This window comes from Ambystoma mexicanum, chromosome 7q (assembly GCF_040938575.1).
Source record: "Ambystoma mexicanum isolate Mex_15411 chromosome 7q, UKY_AmexF1_1, whole genome shotgun sequence".
Lineage (NCBI taxonomy): Eukaryota > Metazoa > Chordata > Amphibia > Caudata > Ambystomatidae > Ambystoma > Ambystoma mexicanum.
This window is the reverse complement of record NC_090941.1, coordinates 105,815,235-105,833,616: the sequence shown is the minus strand read 5'-3', so window position 1 is coordinate 105,833,616 and position 18,382 is coordinate 105,815,235.

Genomic DNA, 18,382 nt, shown 5'->3' with positions numbered 1-18,382 from the left:
TGAGACCCAAGCCAGTGCCAGGTGCACGGCCGTAACGTACATAACACATACCACACAAAGTTGCCCATTCCATGAGGCACTCAGGGTAGTTGATGTAAACAGTGTGCACGTTAGACAGCACAATACCCGGCCAACATGAGTGACACCGACATATGCATGCATTTACCACCCAAGTATTGAATGATGTGCCGTTACCCAAATGCCGATTACCCACAATTGTCTGAATGTGCTATCGTAGCCATGTATGAATGCTGCCTCTCCAAACATCACTCATGCCGTCCCTCTCTTCCACTCCCACAGGCAGTGAGCATGACAGTGAGGAGCAGGAGAGCAACCGTCCCAGCACTTCCAGGGGCCAAGGCAGGGGCCGCCATCTCCCAGTGAGAAAGACAACACCTGGACGTACACCACCAACTCCAGCAAGACCCATGGAGGGTGCACCACCCCCACCCCTCCCTGCACTGGCTGCAGACACATGCCCAACGCCAAGGTCAAGAAGTCCAGTGTGGCTGGGGAGGTGGCAGCCACGGCCCCCCTTGAAGTTGAGGACAGCCTCAATTCCATCTGGGGAGCGACTGAGGACAACACAGTGGAAGTCGTGCACACCCCTGAAGCCTACTATAACCCCCAGGTATCCTTTAGTGACTCGGGTGAGACTGACACACTTGAGCAGTCTGGCCAAGGACCAACACAGGGACATGGCAGTCCTGTGGCCAGTTCCCTTGAGGAAGTGCCGGCAGGACATGTCAGCCCGATACCCAGCAGGCCACTGCTTCATCCGCCAATGCACAGTGGGCTGACCCACTCACAGCCCTGATTACAGATTTGGTGCAGAACAATCGGCAGACCAGGGAGGAGTGGCGTGATGAATTGAGGGCACTGGGCCAGGCAATAATAGAAAACACCAACCGAGGTGCTCGACCGTAAAGCCGATGCCCTGGAGGCTGCTCATCCTGGCCAACAGCCTCAGCATGAGGACACCCCTTCAACGAGCAACTCCACCCAGACCAGCCCACTCCATCGGTCGCTCAGTGCGTAGCACTGCCGGGACATGCCTCCCCCTGGCTCAGTGCAGAGTGACTTTACTGCCAGCCACATATGGGCTATGTGGACCCTATGGGACTGGTGTTGGGGAGTTGTGGGGGGAGGGGGAAGGGGTTGAGGGTGTGTGGGGGAGTTGTGGGGGGGAGTGGGGTGAGGGTGTGTGGGGGAGTTGGGGGGGAGGGGGAGAGGGGGCAGGGTGGTGGAGGGTTTGTTTTTCACTTAGATATTTTCACTTTTAATACACCGGCTGTGTTGCAAATAAAAACCAGAGTGGACATTCATCATTGTGCATGTGTCATTTAATATTTCACAGTGCATAGTGTACATGTATCCCCACACCCGGTGCCCTATGTCCTCACATTATGACACCCTCTGCTGACTTGTGTGTAAGAAATATTTTCCAATCAATGACTGCTGCACGGCACATCCCTCCTGTGCATCGGCACCGTGATGACGTCCTGCCACATCTTCCTCCTCCCCTTCATCATCATCAGGTGGTAGCAGTTCCATGTCAGGGGGCAGGGGCACGTTCCAACGGATGCACATATTGTGCAGCATTACACATTCCATGGTGATCTTGGACACCTTCTCATAGCTGTAGAGGAGTGCCCCACCCGACCGGCTGAGGCAGCAAATTTGTGCCTTCACCATGCCAAAGGTCTGCTCAATCACCACATGTGTACGGGTATGGGAACGATTGTAGTCCTCCTCATGCCTGTTCTGTGGGTTTTGGACAGGGGTCATGAGCCACGGATTCAAGGGATAGCCACCATCACCTGCATGAGAGGGGAATGAAGGTAAGTGTTCGTACTTTCATGGTGGACAACTGTACTAGTCTCACATGGCAGCAGGTAATTTCTGCCCACACGCACATGTCCCTGGATGCATTGACCCCATTTATGGCCACGCTATGTGTCCTGTGCAATGGACTGATGGAGTGGGTTGCATCTTCAAGATGGGTCATGGTGTGCACTGACATCTTGTTGCATGCGCATTGTATATGTATGCAGCAGTGTTGGAGTAAAATCATTCATGTGTTGTGTCCTGTGAGATTTGGTAGTGGGAGTGTTGGCTGTAGTCGGTACCATATTCGTCATTCTGCACTGGTCAGTTCCATGGTGACTTGCAGCACTCCTATGGGTGTGCCGAATCAGGGACAAACTGTGGTATCCCTGGTTGGCTCAATTCAATGAACTCCCAGGGTTGACTGTCCTGTGTGGTTATATGCTGGAGACAGCAACATAGTGCATATGCAGTGCATAGTGCAGGATGCCTTACGGTGTGTGAGGGTCGCCGATGAGTGGTGCATGTGTTGTGGGATGTGGGCTGGTTACCTTTAGTCATGTAGTGATAGGTTTCGGACTTACTTCATCACTATGGAATTTGGTTGTCATGTGCCGTTTCAGTTGCTTTGGGGCACAGAGTTTGGTGATGTTCACATCGTGCACTGACGTCAACATTACCACCCAGGTGGCGTATTCATCCCCCCCCTTCACACCCAGGTGGAGTATGCAGCCACCCACCTCACAACCCCGATGCACTGCCATGGCCCAGTCAGGCAACTCACCAAGCAGCCAGGCACGTCGTCCAGCATGTCGCTCCATGAAGCATGGAAGCGTGGGGTTCTGTAGGACCAAAGAGTCATGAGTTGATCCTGGATATCGGGCACAGCAATGTGTGATGGTCTTGCTGGCGTTGCATACCATATGCACATTGATGGAGTGGTATTGCTTGCGGTTGCGATACACCACCTCCATGGCATGCAGGACCACCAACTCCACATGGGTGAAGTCGAGGGCACCTACACAATTTGGCATGCCTGCCAGTGCATGGAAGGCAACTTTTGTATCAAATATCTCCTGGGGAGTCCATGGTAGGGATATGTAGTCCCATGTCTGCTTGAGGAGGGCATCCAGCACTTAGTTCAGTATCCGAGAAAATAAGGTTTGTGATATGCCATGCATGTGCCCCACTGTGTGCTGGTAGGTGCCTGTGGCAAGGAAGTGCAGCACAGACAATACCTTCAGTAGAGGGGGGTCGGAGGTGCGTATTTCTATGAGGCTCACTATGTCGCTGTGTATCAGGTCCACTATGGTGGTGATGGTGTCACGGTCAAACCGGTACAGGGTGTGGATCTGCTCAGGTGTTTGGTTGAAGGGGGTGGCTCTGATGTGGGGGATTGGGGGCTGCCAGCGTGGTAACGGTGGCTGCACTGGTGGGGCATGCTGGGCCTGTCTCACACTACTTCTCCTCCTGTGTCTCCTCTGTGGTGGGGGCTGTTGTTGTTGTTGTTGTTGTTGTTGTTGTTGTTGTTGTTGTTGAGGCCTTGCAAGCAGGGCCTCCAGCTCCAGTAATGTTACTACTGTTGGTATCATCTTGGTGTGGGAGGGGGTGTGGTGTGTGGGTGTGCTCCTTTTGTACTGGCCCTCACTCCATTGCCTCCACCTGTGCTGATTGTGTGCACCTGTGGCACTTGAAAACACTGCTCAGGGTTCTTAACACCTTCTTGGAGATGCCGGTATTTACACCATGCCGGTAAACTCTTTTTCGGCCTTCAGCAGGCCGTTATTTGCATGTCCGCATTACTTGGGATCAGCTCCGGTTTATGGCATGCCGCTAATGCCGGCATGGTGTGTCGCATGCACATGCCTAGACCGCTATTGATGGCATCGTAAAGTACGATGCCGTTAATAGCGATCTGGTTGGTCAGAATAGCCCGTAGCGGTAAGCGATGACGGTAATCCTTTACCGGCATCGTTTTTCCCTTACCTCCAACCTCGGAATGACCCCCATTATATTGAACAGTTGTATTGTGCTCATATAGGGCCTCATTACACGGACGGCGGTGAACCAAGGTGCTATTAGCACCTTGGTCCATGCCGGTAAAATACCGGCACCGCCTTGGAGGAAAGGGGAATTACCGCTCTATTCCAAGGTTGGTGGGGCGGTAATTCCCCCTTCCCCCATTGCCCTTCCCCATTCCCATTTTTGCCCCATAGGGCATAATGGGAATGGGGAAGGTGCTAATTACGGCACTGCAAATTGCGGTACCGTAATTAGCTCCCTGGTCCCTTTGCGGGTTGGTTTTTAACACCTGCAAAAAGCAGGCGTTAAAGTCTCCAACCCGCAAAGGGACCTTGTAGTAAGGCGGTAAGGGTTAACGGTCACCGGTACCATTAACGGTGACCGTTAACCCTTACCGCCGTCCATGTAATGAGGCCCATAGACTGTAAATAAAAGTTCAAAATCTGTTCATGATAAAAAATAATAATGCAAAAATGTCCATGAATAATATAGACAATACCATCAAAAAAGAAACACAAACCATTACTGCATGATGAACACCACAAAGAAAAATGATTTAAAACTATTTACACAATTAACATGGAGTAATGTCCACAGTCCACTCCAAATCATAAAATGTATAAAAGGAAAACTACACATGAAGAACTATGTACAAAAATCGGAGTAATGTCCCAAAGCTCCGAATAATAATGTAAATCAATGGAAACTTAAATCTAAAAAACTATTTACAAAGGGTAGTCCTTCTCACCATTCTCCCTCATTGTGGCATCATCGTACACTGCGTCCATTTCCCCTAGGTGGGCCTCTGCTCTCACCTCGAGGGCATGCAGGGAGTCCAGCATGGTCATCTCCATCCCCTACCACTCCCTGCAAATATCCTTGAGGAACTCATCCCGCCTCTCTGCCTGATGCAGTGCAATCTCTGCCCTGGCTATGGTGTTCCTTGCCTCCTGAGCCTGCTGCCTCTCTGCCCGATTCGCTGCCTGTACCGCACGAACATGGAAGACATCCTTGTGCAAAGGTCCACATTTGCGTCCTGCCTGATGGTGGATACCTGCCCCGTTCGATGCTATGCCCTGAGTCCCGAAGCCTCCTACTCAGAGCCTGCTGCTGCCTTATTGCCTGGTACCTGTGCTGCCTGGCCAGCCTTCGGGCTGATGAAATTACCCGAGGGCGTCTGGCATGTGCTCTGCTCCTGGATGCCTGCTATCCTTCCATTGCCACCGCTTCTGTCGTAGGCTGGATCAGCGTGGTGACCACCTCGGCTGATCCAACGTTGACTCCCAACTCAGGCAGGGATGTGATCTCCACCAGATGGGCCGACGTGGTTATGACAGGTACATAGGGGGGTGGTATCTAGGCTGGAAGTCACCAGGGAGGACAACTGGCACACAGAGGAGGAATACAAGGAAGGGGTTGCATAAGTGGCCAGCCCATGCACCCAATTCGAGACCTGGAACGTAGCCAGTTCAGGAGACACCAGACATCATTATGATGATGTGCAAGCCCACGACGGTAAGCCTGCACATCATCACGCATGATGGCTGTATGTCTCGCGATACCAGCTAGTACGGGTTCCACTCTGTCTTGAATGGCCACATCTGCAGGCATTGGGATGTTGGTTTGTGTGGAAACATACGACACCTGCAGATGAGTCTGGCCTGGGGCATGGCAGCAGGTGCATAATGGTGAAAACGCTGGCCCAGGGGCAGGAATTGGCACAGGCATCTCCACAACAACCTGCACTGTCTCCTGCCCCTGAGTCAGGACTGCACCAGTCACACCCACCTCACCAAGCCCGTCGGGCCCCATGGACAGGGCTTATACGGCCTCCTCCTCCTCTCCCACCGACCTGGATGCCTCACCATCGTCTTCCACAGTGGATTGCCCCTTACCTGAACCCCCGCTGCCGAGGAATCCACGTCCACCTTCATCCTCTTGGACCTCCCGCCAGCAGCTGTGGCCGATGGATCAGACGTGGCACCAGCCTCCTCGCTACCCGATGATGAAATGACCAGGGGGCGTGGCTGGGCTTGCGTCTCTGCCCAGTGGAGGCATACCTGCTGCCTTGCTTCACAGCACTTTCTACACCCTCTTGAACCAATACCAGTGTGGATAAGGAGACATAGAACACAAACATTCGGGTACTGTTCCTATGTGTGTTTGGCACAAAACATATGCACATGAAGTACACTGCCAAAGGTCACAACCATCATCACCCTCCCCAACACACAGGTACATGCAATGTACATGCATGTCTGTCCTTCACAACAGAGAATCACATCCTTGGGGCACTCTTACCACCTACACATCGTGCATGCTACACACACATGCATCATGGGACATACACATGTCATGCAAACACATGACCTGACAGTCCTGAAGCAGTGCACTGAGCTATCGTATCAGAGTCCCCTCAATGTCAATCAGGCAACAAGAGTAGTGCTCACATAGAAATGCACCAGTTACATCGATCCAGGAGAGATGGCCAGTCACATCTCAGTCACATACACATGTACACCATGCCTGTTCATGAGGTTGACGACAACACCCATGTGTCACACCTCACAAATGGGCATGCCTCAGACACATGTAAGAAACCATGTGCACGTTGTAATATGCTGCAGTACAACACACATTGCAAAAGTGACACTGTTGGAATCACGCATGCTTCATTGAACACATGTGCAGCACTGTCTGGGAAATGCACAGAGGCATCCGTACAAGAGGCATACTTGCTGTAAGGCCAAAGTGCACACTCCCACCATACATCAACATGCACATGCACAGTGGAGGACAGCAACTCATGGACACTCACCTAATGACTCCAGACAATGCTGCAAATCGCTGACCTGGGTGTGCAGCGCTGGGTAAAACCTCTCCAGGACCCGCATATCAGTGGTGCTCAACCTGCCCTGGCGCCCCCCCTTGGTTCTCACCATCCTGGAGGAAGCACTGGGCCTTGTTCTGGGTCCTGGATTTCAGGTCCTCCCAGAGCTTGTGCACATGCCGGTAGTCACAGGGTGCCACCCTCTGTGCGTTGATGGCACCCATGATCTGATCCCAGATCAGCTTCCGTCCTTCCTTGCCGACTTGCGTTGGGGCGTTGAAGAGGGCATCATAATGACCCAGGACTTGCTCCACCAGGATGTCAACTTCCCTGGCTGTGAAGCTATGGCCCTCTGCCTCACTGTTGTGGGGTTGCCACTTGCCTCCAGAGATGTTTGCTCAGACATGGCAACCCCAGAGGCAGGTGTGGGTGGGCAAAGTGATCCTGGGGCTGGGCTGGGCTGTGGAGCAGTGGTGCTGATCTAGCACGTTGGGAGTCTCTTGAATCAGCTGAGGTTGTCAAAGGGCCGAATACAGGAGGTCTGGCAATGGCTTGACAGCAGGCACTCAAATTGCAGGGCAGGAGGGCAGGCAGCAGCAGATGGCTTGTTGGAGGCAGCAGCAGATGGCTTGTAGGAGGCAGCTCAGGGCAGTAGAAGGCAGGTAAAATGACTCATAAGCAGGAGTGAGTGGGTCTTCTGTGTTACTCGCGTGGGTAGCTGGAAACAGAGTGACGGTTACGTCACGCATGCAAAATTAGCACATACACGTGAAATCACAGGAAAGGGCCTAATCATGTAAGTTACGCAAGACACGCTGGATAAAGGAGTGCGTAGAAGAACATCACATGGCTTGTGCGAGTTGGAGTGGATGGACGTGTGGACTTCGGAGATTTTTTGGGGTGCCACGCATTTTGTTCACTACTGTAACAGTGCAAACTTCTTATTTTGGTGGGGGATTTGCCTCTGGGCATGTATTTTTCTTTTTTTTAGGCTAACGGTGAGTCGCTTATGAATTATTTATACTCTGGCTGCCCCTGTGTATCGCGTACCCCTATTGTAAACATCACAGTGGCTTTTGTGGGCTTTGCATACGCATTTTCTGTGTTTGCTGGGTGCCACAGCATACCGCGTAACACTTTTTTATTTTCACATGTGCTACTGAGGGGTCGTGTACACACTTGTTTGATATTTGAGGTGCCTGTGCATTACGCGCCCCGTTTATTTTTTCACCGGGGGTGATATTGAGCCTTTCTGGACCATACTAGTACATTTTACATCACGTATCCTGTCCCTCACTGCAATTACCCTGGACAATCTCTTGGTGTGCCTCCCATTATACTCATCCATCTGTTCCATGGTTGGGAAGGGCACACGAGGGAAAGGTGGCAGAGGTGTCAGAGGTGCCACAACTGGGAGAGCTGTGCACCACCCCCAACAGGGTCAGGGAGCTGCAGGTGATGCTGATGTCCCCAGCACCCTGGGTCAGGGTCATCTGCTCTCCTCTGCTCCGAGGTTGAGGCACCTGCAGGGGCAGCTCCAGACCCCAACAACCAGGTGTTTAGACTAATTTCCTTTACTCTGGCCTGGTGGACAGATGTATAGAAGGCCAACCTATATTGTGACAGGGGCAACTCTGGGAAGCTGTGGCCAAACCAGTTTAAGGTAGCAGTGACAGGCGGTCTAGGCTAAGATCTTCAGAGAGGTGAGATTGTAAAGGGTCCACAATGAGGTCACACAATGGGAGTCACAAATTACCCTTAGACAGGATGTATAAAAATACAGTATTTAATTATGGCCAAATACACTATAAGAAAAATGAACACAAGCATGTAGACTTTTCAACCAATATCATCAAACTAAAATACATATATACAATTACAGGTTCAAGAGCATAATACAACTCAAGATACACCTGCAATGGAATTAATAGATGAGTATTAACCACCAAAAGGTCCACAGAGAATTAACCCCTAACTAATATTGTCCAGCCCTAAGTTGCCTGGTGCCTTGTGCCCTATTGTTCAGGATACAAAGATACAGCACTCAGGAGGCAGGAGAAAATATAGGTAGGGTCTGTGGGGTCCAGTGATGGATTCTTAGAGCCAGGGTTCAAGATAGACAGTGTCCAAAATTCCAAGGCAAGTGTTGGCAAAGCCAATAGGTTTAAGATAAAGAGTATTCTAAGTCCACTGACTTAAAATGGGAGTGTAGGGGTATGTTAAACGCTCAATAACTTACCCCCCTGACTCCGAATCTTCCCAAGACTTTCCAGAACAAAGGAAGGGTGTCCTGGCTTGCTTTTCCCACAGAATTCCACGGTCCATGGTTTTCACGGGTTGCAGGTTCGAGTGATTCTCTGGTTAGGATCTTTTGCTGGTGCAAGGACTCTTGATGAAGAAATGCAGAAACAAACAATGCAGCGCCCTTCTCTGGACTGGAGGCGGGTCAGAAAAGCAGGTTTCGGACCGTGCACGCCGCGCACAGCAATGCAGCAGGACTCAGTAGCCACGGTTGGACTTTCCGGTCTTTCTCGGGTTCCCTTGGTTCTAGGGTTCCGAAATGTCGCAGAGGGTGTCTTTGCAGTGGCAGCTGAGGGTGTGCCAAGATTCAGGTGGAAACTTGGAACGGCAACAAAGCTAACCCGGTAGCCCTAAAATGAAGCTGGTCAGCCACAGGACAATTCCCGAGCACTTCCGAAGGCGGTTTTTGCATTGGGCACCGAGTAGGCTTCGGGATTTGATGGTTCCTCCAATCCAGGGGTCGTAGCACCTTCGCAGGCCTACTGGAGATCAAGAGACAGACAGGGCTCCACCAGGACTGCAGCAGAAGTTGGTTGCCAGGCCTCCTTCAGACAGGTTACAGGTTTCTTTGCGGGTCTTCTCAGCTGGACGGATTCTTGGCTCCTTCAGGTTCTTCCAGGATCTCTGAGAATTGCATGCAGGGGCCCTCTTCTTATCCTAAAAGCCAGGTAGGAGTCGAAACCCCCACTAGCCAATGGTAGAACTAGCCCACACACACACCCCACAGTGGTCCAGTCAGGATCACTGGCGGGAACACTCATGCATACCACTCAGACAATCAGAAACCAGGATGTGTATTAGGGTCAGACTGACCCAGCCCACATCCTGCCTGCAAACACACAAAGCCCTCCAGTAGCCCGCCAAAAGCTCCTTCTTTCCCGGGCACTAAAGTCCTTATAAGGATCTTTCTGGCCTCTGAGGCCAGGAAGAAGGCTAAACAACAAGATGCAAAAAGAATGGACGAAAAACCTTGTGGCACGGCCATGTTTGACCAGTAGCAACAGTAAGTAGCCAAACACGGTAAACGCAGTTAAGCTAACATGAAATTCCCCAAAAAGTGGGGAAAAGTCACTGCTGCCACCAGCCCATCCTTTAAGCACCTCAGAATAACCAAAAAATCATTTGAGTGTTAGTCTGGGGCAAAACAAAAATGAACCCCATTGCACTTCAGTGTTTCCCAGTACTGATAGCCTTAAGGACATATCAGTTTCCCCATAACATGTGAGCAAAGGCCAGTACAGTGAAGCTTAAGGCTTCACTGTACTCCAAAAAGTACAGGTCAGATTGAAAAATAAAAGCAAAAAGTTTAGGGGTTCCATAAAGATGGAAGGAAAGGTGCAGTAAAGAGAATCTTTCCTAACACCAGGGTCAGGGAACAACTGCAGTTTCTGTTGTCTTCCCCCTCTGCGACACAGACACGCAGGGGCAGCTGATGCCCATGTGTCCAAGAGGAAGGGACACCAACACAAAGCACCTGGACCCAGATTCCAGGTTGAGGCACCTACAGGGTCATCTGCTCTCCCCTGCTCTCAGGTTGAGGCACCTGCAGGGGCAGCTCCTGTCTCCAACAACCACGGTCAGGGAGCAACAGCAGTTTCTGTTGTTTTCCCCCCTGGGACACAGACACGCAGGTGCAGCTGATGCCTGTGTGTCCAAGGGGAAGGGACAGCAACGCAAAGAAACTGGACCCAGCTCCCAGGTTGAGGCACCTGCAGGGTCATCTGCTCTCCCCTGCTCTCAGGTTGAGGCACCTGCAGCGGCAGCTCCTGTCCCCAACAACCAGGGTCAGGGAGAAACTGCAGTTTCTGTTGTCTTCCCCCTGACCCCGGGACATGGACACGCAGGGGCAGATGATGTCGGTGTGTGCAAGGGGAAGGGACAGCAACGCAAAGCACCTGGACCCAGCTCCCAGGTTGAGGTCAGTAACTGACCCAACATCAGTGGGTAATGCCATGGCCCAAGCCACTAGTGGTCCAGCCCCTAATGCCCTGAGTAGTCCCAGCCATACAGGGTCTGCACCACCTTCCAAGAGGTAGAAGCGTGCAGAATAGGGAAAGGCTCAATCCCAAAGCACGGCAAAGGAGACCGCCATGTCGAGGAAGAGGAGCTTCAATGATGATGAACTTAAGATCCTCATGGACTATGTGCACGACCACCACTGTTACATGTGCATGGGGCCATGGAGCAGCCATATACCTACTCAGCAGCGAGTCATGGATGGCATCAACACCTTGGGGAATGGGAGGTGCACCCCTCGTGAGGTCATGAAGTGGTAAAATGACTTCCACCATCGAACCAAAAAAAAGCTGGGTGCCAACCTTGCTTCTGCTATAGTGACTGGAGGTGGGTCACCGGAGGAGGAGGAGCTCACCCCACATGAAGAGGCCATGAGTGAGTTGATTCATGTGGATCAGATGCAAGGCGTGGGAGGCCTGCCAGAATATGAGGAAACGTCAGGTGATTGAAGAAGCGTGTGCATCCAGAATATGTGTACGTAGATTGAATTAATTGGTATGATTGTGTGGCACTTCTGCCTGCATTTGTATGACTGCCATGGGTGAACCATGTCATGGTCTACTGACTCAAGCTTAGTGTTATGCAGAGTGTGCTGCACATCGGTTGAACATGGCTTTGTGACAGTAGACATCCACAACCGTCAGATACTAATACACATTTCCAGCATGCCAACACAATGTGGCAACAGGCTATGTACATCAGTGATGTTAGTGACTCAGCTATGCCAGTCAAGTGTTTGTGTCTGAAGCACGTGATATTTATCATGGCAACAAAAACACTCACATAGATCTGCGCCAGTTGAGTTTTAAACATCAGAATTTGATGTAGAATAAATCTTCACGTGCCCTTTGTGATGACATGTGTTTCGGCGTTCACTGCCTTTTTCAAATCAGGGCATATGGTATTTATAATTTCAACAAAATAAAACTCTACATAATTGCATTGCGTCAATTAAATCAAGGTCAATAATCATATTCAATGGTGTGTCAGTTAGACATTATAATATACATTTGTGTGGCAGAAAGTCAAGGGTTGGCATAGGGGAGGATTGTTAAGAGGTTAGAGAGAAGAGACAAGAGACAACAAATGTATAAACATCCCAACATTTCCTTTTTTACATATATAGACCAGAATGTACAAGCACTGTGATGTAAATGGATGTATTCTCAATTGATAGCACAATAATGACATATGCCCCTATTTAGATCATAGTTATGTTATTAAATTGAAGGCATTTGACTTCCCTTGATTGTATGACTCAAATTAAATATTCAATGATATAGATAATTTGATCCGTCTCCACGTAGTTACAAATCCTTAGTAATGATTTATGCAATTCTGCGTTAAAATGGGTATTCCCCAAGGTGTACTATATTAACATCCATTCCAAAATAGTATAATTAATATAGAGGTGCTCTAGTTATTATTCGTTTTCCAATGTTTTCCAATGTTAATGTAGTCCAGCACAAATTTATCGGGTTAGATACCTGTGAACAATTAATACAATGGCAGATAGTGAATAACACTTAGTTCCCGATTAAACTGGGTGAATGTAGTGCGTGCTTGTCTACCCTGAAAGCCCATGTGCGTTACTGCAGCTGTGCTTATTGCCAGAACAGTTCAGTTTCAAAGATCCTAGTATCATTTTAGTATTCTCCTGATTCTTGATACAAAATAAAAAGTTACACGGGATTGCGTGATTTTGCTTATTATGTGAGGATCGCTTCCCTGATAGGGTATGCGCTTCGTATTATAATCTGTGCTAATGTCTGGTACTTAAAATGTATGCACTTGTTTCTAGCGCTAGTGCTTGCTATTCCTTCCGAATCCAAATATGTGAGACAGTCTCTTACCGCAGCTCTGTGTACTGAGTTCCCCGCGTTGGCTGTTGTTAGGACGCGGGTTGCCGTTGCCATTAGGTATTTGTTGTTTTAGGTTACTAAGGTGACCATAAGGTGTGTCCCTTTTCCCGATCATCGCTAATGTTCAGTGCTGTTTGAATCACAGGATTTGGACGCCATCTTTTGGGCATTCAATGTCATGTTTAGCTGGGAGTCGAATATAAACTTCCTCATTCTTGATAAGATCGTGCAATCTACATTAATGTAGATTGTGTGATTTTATCAAGACTGGGGAAGTTGTTATTCTACATTAATGTAGATTACTGGCCCTCAGAGTTTCAATGGAAGTGGGAGAGGCAGCCTGCAGTACACAGTGCCAACAGCAGATAGAAATGTTGACTCATACCATCTCAGGGGAACTCTGTGCATCCTATGAATTGTTGCATGGGGACCTCAGAGGCTTAATGTGCCAGATGTATTCACATGGGTCCCGCCTGGCCGCTGCCATGGAGGACCAGGCCAAGGCCTTACGTGGTCAAACTCCCTTACCACCACCACCTTTGCATTTGACAAAGGAAGGTGGCGACTGCAGCGACAGCCCTCACAATCCATGATAGCCGCGTGATCCATGTACTCACGGAGGCAATTGTTTTTTCAACTTCCACACATGTGGGTATTGACGTGCACCTTGCCCCTCCCCCCTCCTGGTTGGACCACACCCCCCCCAGGTCCAAGATGGACATTTCTTTCCCACCCCCCCTGACCAGATGTTGACATGCCATATTTTGTTTTGCCCTTTCCTGGTTGTGATCTTTGTTATTTTCTACCTTCATAGCCCCTGAGGTGTGCCATTAACTCCTCAGAGACTATACATGTGCAGTGGTGTAGGTGCAGGCACGCCTGGTGAACTAATCTAGCATGTTTGCATGGGGGTGCATCGGGTGGCATGTGCAGGTAATCGTAGCTTTGTTTTTCTATGGAATGTGTGTGCTGTGCCAATTATACTGCACAATGTCTGTTTTGATATGTTCACCCATGTTGTTCGAGTTATCAGTGATGTGGCGGTGACTTCTGTTCAGGGAGAGACATCCTGCACCACTCGAAGTCCACACTCCTCATGCCCTCCACCAGACAATGGCGTTCCTTTATAAAAGTAAGAAACATACTTACTGGTGAAGGTCATGTGAGATTTGCAGCATTCAGACACTGTTATTTGGCAAGCATTTGCACTGTTTTGCATGTTGTGCATGCTTCATTGTTGGTCATCTTTGATGCATGTGTCAATTCTCTTATGTGTCCTTTGCAAGTTCACTTGGCATTATAGTAATTTCATTTGAGCTCACGTCACTGTGTTAGCTACCTATGTGGATACCTGAATAGGCGCACAGACTGTGCTGTGCAGCATGTCATTGTACATTGGTAAACCGGGCCATGGACTCCTTCATATGTCATTTCCTTGATATTCATTCTCTGTGCCACTCTCTCTCTCTCTCTCCCTCCCTCCCTCTCTGCCTGGTGTGGTACACTGTTTGTTTGTTTGCTTTATTAATTTGTAATGCGCAGCAGACCCAAGGGTATCAGGGCGCAGGAGCAACAAGTATATTTTCAGCTTGGTTACAATGCTGTACAAGAATTTACAAGTATATAGAAGAGTAGTACAGGTACAAGTGCGAGGCAGATGCAATAATGGTAATTTACAAAAGGTACATATGGGAGGGGGGTAGAGTTAGCAGTCGTTTTCCTTCAAACAATGAATGTATTGCGATTGAAGTGAGGATAGGTTTGCGCTGTCCTTAAGGTGGGTGGCAGGGAGTTCCAATGTTGGGCCACTTTACCTGGAAGCTATTACCTCCAGTTATAGAACGTTTAAATCTGGGCACTGTGAGGAGGTTGGAATTCGCTGTTCTGGTAGGTCTGTTGGAGATGTATTTCTGGAATCTGTCTACGAGGTAGCAGGGGGCTACATTATTCATGCATTTCAGAGTAAGTGAAGCTTCCTTCAGCAGGATTTTGTCGGTTGTAGTGAGCCAGCTATTGGCTCTTCAAATGTTGGAGTTATGTTGTTTTTTGGAAATGCTCAGTGCTGCTCAGAGAGCATTATTTTGCAAAATCTGGATTTTGTTAGTAATGTATTTGTTGGCACCCACATATAGGGCATTACAATAATTCAGTTTTGACAAGACAAAATTAGGGCTCTGGCTAGGGTAGTGCAACTGTGAGTAGGGAGGAAGGGTTTAGCTGCTCTAATTAATTTGCAGTTGTAGGCTGTGGAGTCGGCCATGGAGCTGACCTGTTTACAGAAGGAGAGAGTGGCATCAAGGTATAATCCTAGCGTTTTAACTTATTTGGCTACATTAATATAGTTACCGTCTATGATTAAGCTAGAGTATTTGTGATCAAGTTTGTTTAAGTTAAGGGAGATGCCAAGGATAATGAGCTCAGTCTTGTCATCATTCAGGCATAGACTATGAGTGGCCATGTTCACCAAGGCCAAATCCTTGTCGTAATCTCCCGTCAGCAGGTTGAGGATTTGGGAATCACTGGCGTAATTGGTGTAGGTGATACCAAGACAATGAAGACCTTCGAACAGGGGCTCAGTGAACACGTTGTACAGAGTGGGCGAGACGTATGAGCCCTGGGGAACCCCACAGGTGACCGGGGTGGTGTCAGCAGATGATGAGGTGGAGAAGACACGCATAGACCTGTTGTTGAGGAAGGATTGAATCCAGCCGATTGCCTCTTGGGTCTACTAAATCAAATGCCGCTGAGACGTCAAGTAGAAGTAGTAGAGCAGCTTTCCCATTGTCTCTGTCAATTTGTGCCTTGAGGTCAATGAGAGATGTCTCAGTGCCATGTTGTGGTCTGAAGCCAGACTGACAGATTCCCAGGAGATTTTTTTTTTCCAAATATTGTTGTATTTGAATATAGGCTACCTTAACTAGTATTTGAGTAGGAAGGAGATGGTAGTGATAGGTCTGTAGTTCATGGGTATTGTGGGGTCTATGGAAGGTTTTTTGAGTAGAGGGAGAACCCAAGAATCTTTGAGATTACTGGGGATGGTGCTTGAGGAGAAGGAGGCGTTGATGAGCTTGGTGATGAAGGGTGAAAGGTCCCTGGCAGCATCTTTGATGATTTGTAAAGGGCAAGGGTCACCCTGGCAGTTCAAGGGTTTAAGGATGGGAAATTATGTTTTCAACCTCTAGTGTGGTTACTTTGGAGAAGCTGAAGCGAAGGGGGGTGTTGTGGAATAGGTTCTTGGGAGCGAGGGGTGATATTGGCTACACGAGCGGTGCCGAGGATGGATTCTTTCTTGTTCTTGATTTTGGTTTGTAGGCCTGCAACTTTGTTGGTAAGGGAATTTTGGATGCTGGTACGCCATTGTTTGTTTTTCACACATATGTCTGGGACTGAGATGGGTGTTTCCAACTCTTTGAATATAGTAAACAATTCTTTTGTAGTGGAGTTGGCTAGCAAGATTCTTAAGTTGTAGGACTCTTGCTTGGCCATAATTATTTCTTTCTTGTAAAGGGTGTTTATTTTGTTATGGTTCGTCTTATTGTTATCTGAAGGTGATTGTCTCCATGCCTGTTTGCATTTGCGTTTTTCAAGTCTGAGAGATTTCAAGTTTGGGGAGAACCATGAGTTCAGATGTGTTTTAGGTTAGCTTTTTCTTAGTTTCAAGGGCTGACCTCATTATATTATTGTATTCATCTACAAGGGTGTGAGGATTGGAAGATTCTGTGAGGGAGTTCAAAGTTGGGAGAATAAGAGGGATGAGTTTTTCAGCTGTGATGTTTTTCTTATTTCTCGTGGGGATGGCCTGGGCTAGTGAGTTGTTTGGGGTGGTCAGGGTTGAGGCCTCGAGGGAGAAGGTAAGGAGATGATGGTTAGACCAGGGCTGGGGGGAGATGGCGGTGATGGAGGCTAGGCAATTATAGTCTGACCACCCAGTCCAGGGTCCTCCACTTGTTGTCGGTGGGGAGGGTCACTCTTTGGACAAATCCTAGCTCAGATAGGGAGTTGGCAATAAGTGTGGTCTGAGGGTCTTTGGGGTCTTTAAAACCTAGGTTGAAATCTGCTAGGAGAAGACTGTTAGGTTGTGTTTTTTAAATTGTTAGTAAGTATAGTTGTTAGGTCCTCCTCAAAAGAACCTAGAGGGCCAGGGGGTCTGTAAAGTAGGTGGATGGTGAGGGTTTGGGAATTGGCAGTAGGCAGTTTAGCTATTAATGATTTGCTGGATTTGGGGATGTCCGAAGGGGCGAGTCTCATGTTAAGGTTGGTTTTGGAGATAATGGCAAGTCCTCCGCCTCTAGATTCAGTTCTATCGGTTCTGAGGATGATATAATCTTCAGGGATGGCTAACATATTGGCTGGGCCTGCTGCTGCGTGGAGCCAGGACTCATAATGGCTAAGAAGTCCAGTTTTTCTAGTAGTATAAGGTCTGTTATGTCAGTAACGTGGGCTACTATGGAGCGTGCATTTATTAGGGTGCCTCTAATGTGGGGGGTGATGGTCTTAATGGGAGTTAGCAAGGGGGCTGGGTTGTCAGGATTGAGTTTGTCGTGGGTGTTAATTGGGTTGTGTGTAGGTCTGTCTGTGGACAATATGGTGGGTGTGCCTATGTGCTCAGGGATAGTCCGGTTGCTAGATGAAGTGTAAGAGAGGTCTCTGGCTAAAGGTTCGAATATTTTGTGTAACCTGGCCCATAGTCTGAGGTTTCGGGCAGTGGGACTGCAAGGGATGGAAATGTTGGGTAATGTAGATGAGTGTGGGGGTATCTGTGGAGGCAGCGATGAGGAGTGGGCTGGGGTGGCTAGTTGAGTGGATTAGATGCAGGATTACTCTCAGTAGGTGTCATACCGCCTGTCCCACGCACTCCTGACAATCATACCTCCCCTGCCCGAGACCTTGGAATCCCAGTTGCTCGCCCCTCTCCCCCCATTCCATCACTTTCCCCTTCCACGGTCCGGGACTCACATGTGCTCTCCGCTGCCCCGCCTGCACGAGCGCGCCTCATGGGAAACAGAACACTTTCCAAGTTACGCCCTTTCTTACACTGGCAACTTCCTTGGCATCTGGTAGCCTGGAGAATCCGCGTTGGACTTCCGGGTCGCGTGATAGCCGTCGCTTGCTCACGTGACCAGGTAGGCCGGACACGTGATGCGACGACACGTCACGTGACACAGGTAATGCCAGTACCGCGAGTATTTAAACGCGGATTTCCGTATACTCGCTGCTTCACAGCTGTTACTCGTAACCTGTTTGGCGTCACGTGTTTCTTCTTGTTGGACTTTGGATACCTTGGTTTTTCGACTCGGCTTTGTTACACGGACTATCCTTTGAATTCCCTTTTGGCATCAACTTACCCTGGATGTTCACCGACCACGGATTGTTTATCGGACTGCCACACGGAACTTCCCTTTGCATCTGGTAACCTGGACTTCATGTTTTGGAACCTCGTAGCCTGGTTACGTTCTTGACATCAGCTGGACACTACACTATAGCACTCCTGGATGCTCCAACCTGAGTGGTGCTGCATAGTGGT